Source organism: Macaca nemestrina, chromosome 20 (assembly GCF_043159975.1).
Source record: "Macaca nemestrina isolate mMacNem1 chromosome 20, mMacNem.hap1, whole genome shotgun sequence".
Lineage (NCBI taxonomy): Eukaryota > Metazoa > Chordata > Mammalia > Primates > Cercopithecidae > Macaca > Macaca nemestrina.
The window spans coordinates 60,908,367-60,914,308 of NC_092144.1; the positions used below are offsets into that span (position 1 = coordinate 60,908,367).

The window sequence follows — 5,942 nt, forward strand, 5'->3', positions numbered from 1 at the left end:
ACCCAGCTCAGCAGCTGAGCCCACAGAGGGCTAAGCGGTATGTCCGTGGTTTAACAGGGGCCCCTGTGCCCAAGACCTCAGCTGTGAAGCCAGAACCGCCAGGGCTCAGTGAGTCCTCGCAGAGCTGTCACCTGTGATCCTGGCCCCAACACACCCTAAACCCAGACCCAGAACTCAGACCAGACAGAAGCCACACACAGCAAAACCAGACCCATCAAAAGGGACTGGGGCTGACCACAGCACACAGCCAATGCACACTTTCAGAGAGAAGGCATAGCAACAGAGGTCTTAAGAGAAAACCCATGACAGGCCTGGCGTGGTGGTGGCAGCTCACATCTATAATCCGAGCACTTTGGGAGGCCAAGGCGGGTGGATCACCTGAGGTCAGAAGTTCGAGACCAGCATGGCCAACATGGTGAAACCTCATCTCTACTGAAAATAGAGCCAGGCGTGGTGGCAGGCGCCTGTAATCCCAGCTACTTGGGAGGCTGAGGCAGGAGAATCACCTGGACCCAGGAGGTGGAAGTTGCAGTGAGCCAAGATTGCACCACTGTACTGCAGCCTGGGCATCAAGAGCAAAAACCATCTCAAAAACAAAACAAACCAATCCTTACAAACACTAAGTAAAAGCTTCAAGATGCTTTTATGTCATGGGTGTGGGGTCTCCCTGCTTGTCCTGCAGTGCTTTGGGGCTCCATGTGGCAGAGGGGTGGGCACCCATGGTACCCACCTACCCTGCTGCCTGGACAGAAATGCAGTATGGCACACAATGCCTGGGGGAATCACTCCCCCCAGGGACTCATGGTAAGTGTCCACTCACGCAGCCTGCTCCCCTCATGACGTCTGGCCAGTGACACCCACGGGGGAGAGGTTGGGGACAGACACCCCTCTCTTCCGGAGCCCTTGAACATAGTGTCAGGGTGTGGCCAGCTCGAGAGATGCCGAATGGCTCCACGGGGAGGGTACTGCCCAAGGCTTTTTGCCTCCCCTACCCTGTCCCGCACTTCCTGACTGCAGCTCAAACCAGGAGCAGCACCCCCAGGATTCTGGCCTGCTTCACCCCTGGAGCACCAGACCAGGCGGTATCTGTCCTCGGGAGCCAGGCCCAGGTCTCATGGTGGCATATGGGCAGCTCCTCCCCGCAGGCCTGGTCAGAACAGGGGAGCAGGCTGGCTCCTCCCCTAGCCTGCAGGAAGCCCTTGGTAGCCCACTCATCCACCTTCTCCAGGGTGTGCGGCTCAGCAGCCAGGTCCTTGTGCACTGGGTTGGGTCTTAGCGTGAGCCTGGCAGCCTCTGGCTCCATGGAAAGCAGCCTGCTGTCGGCAATGGCCTGGATGTCCAGGACGGCCTAGAACAACGTCATGCCCTTGACCAGCTGGTGCTGGTACAGGCCCTGGGTAACCTAACAGGCATGTCCTTGGGAGTCACTGGCTCAGGGGCAGACGATGAGGTTGAAGAGGAAGCTGGATACCCCTCTCCATGGTGGGCCAGGGCTGGAAGGGCGGCTCAGTGGCCTCGAAGTGCTGGGAGGACTCCCAGCTGGCACCAGGCCACCAGCAGCCAGGTGGGCAGTGCCGCGCTGCTGTTGCCCTCAGGGCCTCGCAGTGGTAGCTGAAGATGGCACGTTGTCAGGTCGGATCAGGTCGGCCAGCAGCAGCAGTTCTTGAGATGAGGCACAAGGCAGGGGCCCGGCCGTCCACCTGCAGGGCCCAGGAGAGCCTGTTGCGGAGACAGCCAGGAGCTCAGTATCCCTGTAGCAGGAGCAGAACCAGCTCCGGCCCAAGTGGGTGGGTACAGCACTTTCCTAACCATGGCTGCAGCCACGCCTAGGCAGGAAACAGCAGAGAGCCTGCAGGGACGCTGTCAGGGGAAGGACATAGAAAAGGCGCTGAATGGGGGAAATGGCCACACCCCCACCCATCACCTCCTGGAGTGGGGCCCCTCAGACCCCCGGGTGTCAAAGGTCCCGGGGTGCACCATGTCCTCAGGGGCAGTCGGAGCCCAGTGCTGGACATCATGGGGTCCCCAAGTGCAGCCCTTTCAAGACCCAACACTGGACATCTTGCTACAACCCAGTCCCAGCCCCCATCCCACCTCCGCCCGCCAACAGGGTTACTAAGAAGGTTAATGCAGTGCCCACGGCAGCGACCGGCTCGGCACTTGCTGGGCACCTGTCTACGTCCACCTTCTCACCATCACCATGAGTAACAGGCAGCCTCCTCTGTTCTTACCAAGTGACGGTCAGGCCCTTCAGCACCTGGAGGCAGGAGGGCACAGGGGAGGGAAGGTCAGTAAGGTGCAGGGCAGTCAAGACACCCCATGAGCCCTCCCCAGAGTCAGGGCCCCTCAGACCCCCGGGTGTCAAAGGTCCCGGGGGGGCACTGTGTCCTCAGTGGCGGTCGGAGCCCAGTGCTGGTCATCATGGTGCCCTCACACCCTCCTGACATGGGTCCCAGGGCCACCTGCTGTCCTGAGGGGGACATCACAGAAGGGTGCTGAGAGATCGGGCAACAAACTGAATGACACTTGGTCCCTGGGGATGCCAGGCCGCCCCCCTCCCCCATCCAGCTCAGTCTGGGTGTGGCTCCTTGTATAATCTAGGCCCACTGACCTCACCCCCACCACAGTGGTGTTTCTCTGGAAAACGGCACATCTGTGGGGTTCAGTGAGAGGACGGGACCAAACCCTTCTGCTTGGACCTCTGACCTCCCGTGCCCTAATGGGATACCCCTCAATTGCCTCTGCCTGCGTCTCAGGTCTGCTGCCCCAACCCAGCTCTTCCAAGCTGCTCTGACTTCACCAGAACCTTCTGTGACATGGGGAAGGGGCAGCTGCCTCCCACTGGGACCCTGGCAGGGTAAGTTCAGTTTATTTTTTGCAAAAGCACTAACACTGTGGGCACTCGTTCAGTGTGAGCTGCTGTTTATCAACCACAAAACACCAAAAGCTCCATTTTGCAAAGAAATGTGCTTTGTCCAAAAAGGGGGCCCTTGTTTAAACTAGCCAAGAAAAATTAAAAACCCGGCTCCCAGCCACAAACTAGCCACATTCCAGGTGTCCAAGAGCCACCCGTGGCCAGTGGCTGCCACACGGGACAAGGCGAGGAACATTTCTATCTGGACGGTCGTACGGAAGGCGCTGGCCTAGAATCCAGATGCTACATGTCCCTTCTGTCTTCCCTATCCCGCACCAGCTCTGTCTTCTCACCTCTCACACATCCCTACCCAACTGGCACCGACCCCACTCCTTATGTCCCCAGGAATTCCCTCTAAGCCAGCCATGACAAACGCTCAGCTCCATTCACTCCCCACAGAGGATCTCGGATTAAGAGCACAGGACCCTCAGATACTCAGGGGAGCTGCAATCCCAGCCAACCCTCCCCAGAAGCAGCCCTTGCCAGAAACAGCTGAAACCTCCAAGAACCTAGAGAACACACTTTCAGGTCTATTTCACTGCAGCCACCGTTCCAGCTCCTGACATCTAAGGAACAAATGAAAATCCTCCCAGAGCTGAGAACACCTGTCTCTTTTCTGATAACACACTCATGCTTGTCTAGTGATTTTGTTCTTTGAAAGAATTCTCCTGATAAAGCCTGTTATTTTTATTGTGAAAATAGGGATTCCTTGAAGTGTATCAGTTTATATATAAATGGTTCACTGGAGGCTAAGCTGTGCTTAAAGACACATTGCATTCAGCCTACAAAACCCATGAACAACGTGACAGGATCACTTGGGAGTCACTGTTTCTTCTCCACTGCTGAGTTTTGACATGTTTGATTAGTTCTTTCCCCTGAAACACAAATGCTTGTTCTCTCCAGTCCACACATTCCTCTTCTTATTCAAGCCCTACCTTTGGACGGCAGGAAGTGCTACTGTCCTGGGCCATCTGCTCGGTGCCTGCTCCACAGACACAGCAGTGAGGTGCATAAGAGCGACGGCCTGGTGAAATGTCTCAAAGGCTATAAACAGCAGAGCTGGGATTTGGACCCAGGCTTGCTGCAGAGTTTCACTCTTCTTGCCCAGGCTGCTTCCCGGGTTCAAGTGATTCTCCTGCCTCAGTTTCCCAAGTAGCTGGGATTACAGGCATGTGCCACCACGCCTGGCTAATTTTTTGCACTTTTAGTAGAGACGGGGTTTCACCATGTTGGCCAGGTTGGTCTCAAACTCCAGACCTCAGGTAGCCCACCTACCTCAGCCTCTCAAAGTGCTGGGATTACAGGCGTGAGCCACCACGCCTGGCCTGAGATGGTTTTTGTATGTCAACACTGAGTACAATCGTTGACACATAAATTAGTTGCCAGAGATACGGTATGAAGTCAACTTAGACAGTCAGATATTTTAAACCCAGGTGAGTCAAGGAGCAGGAGCAAGGGTTCTTACCTGGATGGGCATGGTGGGTAGTCCTAAGCTTGAAGCTGCACCTGTAACACAGAAAGACACAGTGAGGGTGGGGGAAGAAATAGTCTGCAAGTCCATGAGCCATTAAAACTGGGGCCCCTCAGACTCCCAGGTGTCAAAGGTCCTGGGGTGCACTGTGTCCTCAGGGGTGATCGGAGCCCAGTGCTAGACATCATGGGAGCCCCAGTCCCTCTGCAACCAGGTCCTGAGGCCACTTACCTTCAGGAACAAAGGCCAAGCTAACAGAGCTTAAAGAGTAGGAAACGTGGCCGGGCACAGTGCCTCATGCCTGTAACCCCAGCACTTTGAGAAGCCGAGGTGGGCGGATCACGAAGTTAGGAGTTCGAGACCAGCCTGACCAATATGATGATACCCCATCTCTACTAAATTAGCCAGGCTTGGTGGCGCATGCCTGTAATCTCAGCTACTCGGGAGGCTGAGGCAGAATTGCTTGAACCCAGGAGGCGGAGGTTGTGCAGTGAGCCGAGTCGCGCCACTGCACTCCAACCTGGGCGACAGAGCAAGACTCTGTCTCAAAAAAAAAAAAAAAAAAGGGGGGGGGTGGGTAGGAAACTCAAAACCCATCCAGAAGGTAGGAATGACCAGTTTTGCTCATGGAAACACCAAGATGCCCCAACCTCCCCAGTGCCACAGGTCCTCGGGGGACTGTCCTCATGGGATGAGCAGGATACCAAATGCACTACATGAGGATGTCCCCAGTGTTCATCCCCAACCCTTTGCAGGTTTCTTTAGCACTGTCTACACCTGCTCATAAGCCATAAACAGAAAGCTGCCAAGACATAAATCCCCTGGAAGAACTTATTGAGAGAAGGGAGGAGGAAGAGGGCTATTCTAGGAAGAAACCAAGCCAACTTCTAAATAATAGTAAGTAATAAGCAGAGACCCTCGACTGAGTCAAGTTTGAACATATCAGTTGTAAAAGACATTTCCATGGGCCGGACGCGGTGGCTCACGCCTGTAATCCCAGCACTTTGGGAGGCCGAGGTGGGCGGATCACGAGGTCAGGAGATCGAGACCAGCCTGGCTAACACGGTGACACTCTGTCTCTACTAAAAACACACAAAAATTAGCCGGGCATGGTGGCGGGCGCCTGTAGTCCCAGCTACTTGGGGGGCTGAGGCAGGAGAATGGCGTGAACCCGGGAGGTGGAGCCTGCAGGGAGGCGAGATCGCGCCACTGCACTCCAGCCTGGGGGACAGAGTGAGACTCCGTCTCAAAAAAAAAACAACAAACAAACAAAAAACCATTTCGAAGATGACTGAGGATCAGGCACAAAGCAGATTGTTAACTGCAGTATTAAGGAATTAACGTCATTAAGGGTGACAATGCTAATAACATTAAGTAGAAAAATGGGCCGGGCGCGGTGGCTCAAGCCTGTAATCCCAGCACTTTGGGAGGCCGAGGCGGGCGGATCACAAGGTCAGCAGATCGAGACCACAGTGAAACCCCGTCTCTACTAAAAATACAAAAAATTAGCCGGGCGCGGTGGCGGGCGCCTGTAGTCCTAGCTACTCAGGAGACTGA

General features: G+C 55.3%; 3 non-coding genes across 3 annotated transcripts; all 3 read right to left on the reverse strand.

Annotated features, from left to right (window-relative positions):
* Positions 1–1,935: 1,935 nt before the first annotated feature.
* Positions 1,936–2,026, reverse strand: LOC112429423 (small nucleolar RNA SNORD88). Its single transcript, XR_003021628.1, has one exon. It is a non-coding gene; the product is annotated as a small nucleolar RNA SNORD88 (small nucleolar RNA).
* A 313-nt stretch (positions 2,027–2,339) lies between these two features.
* On the reverse strand, positions 2,340–2,430 carry LOC112429424 (small nucleolar RNA SNORD88). Its single transcript, XR_003021629.1, has one exon. It is a non-coding gene; the product is annotated as a small nucleolar RNA SNORD88 (small nucleolar RNA).
* Positions 2,431–4,490: 2,060 nt separating this feature from the next.
* LOC112429422 (small nucleolar RNA SNORD88) lies at positions 4,491–4,581 on the reverse strand. Its single transcript, XR_003021627.1, has one exon. It is a non-coding gene; the product is annotated as a small nucleolar RNA SNORD88 (small nucleolar RNA).
* Positions 4,582–5,942: the final 1,361 nt, after the last annotated feature.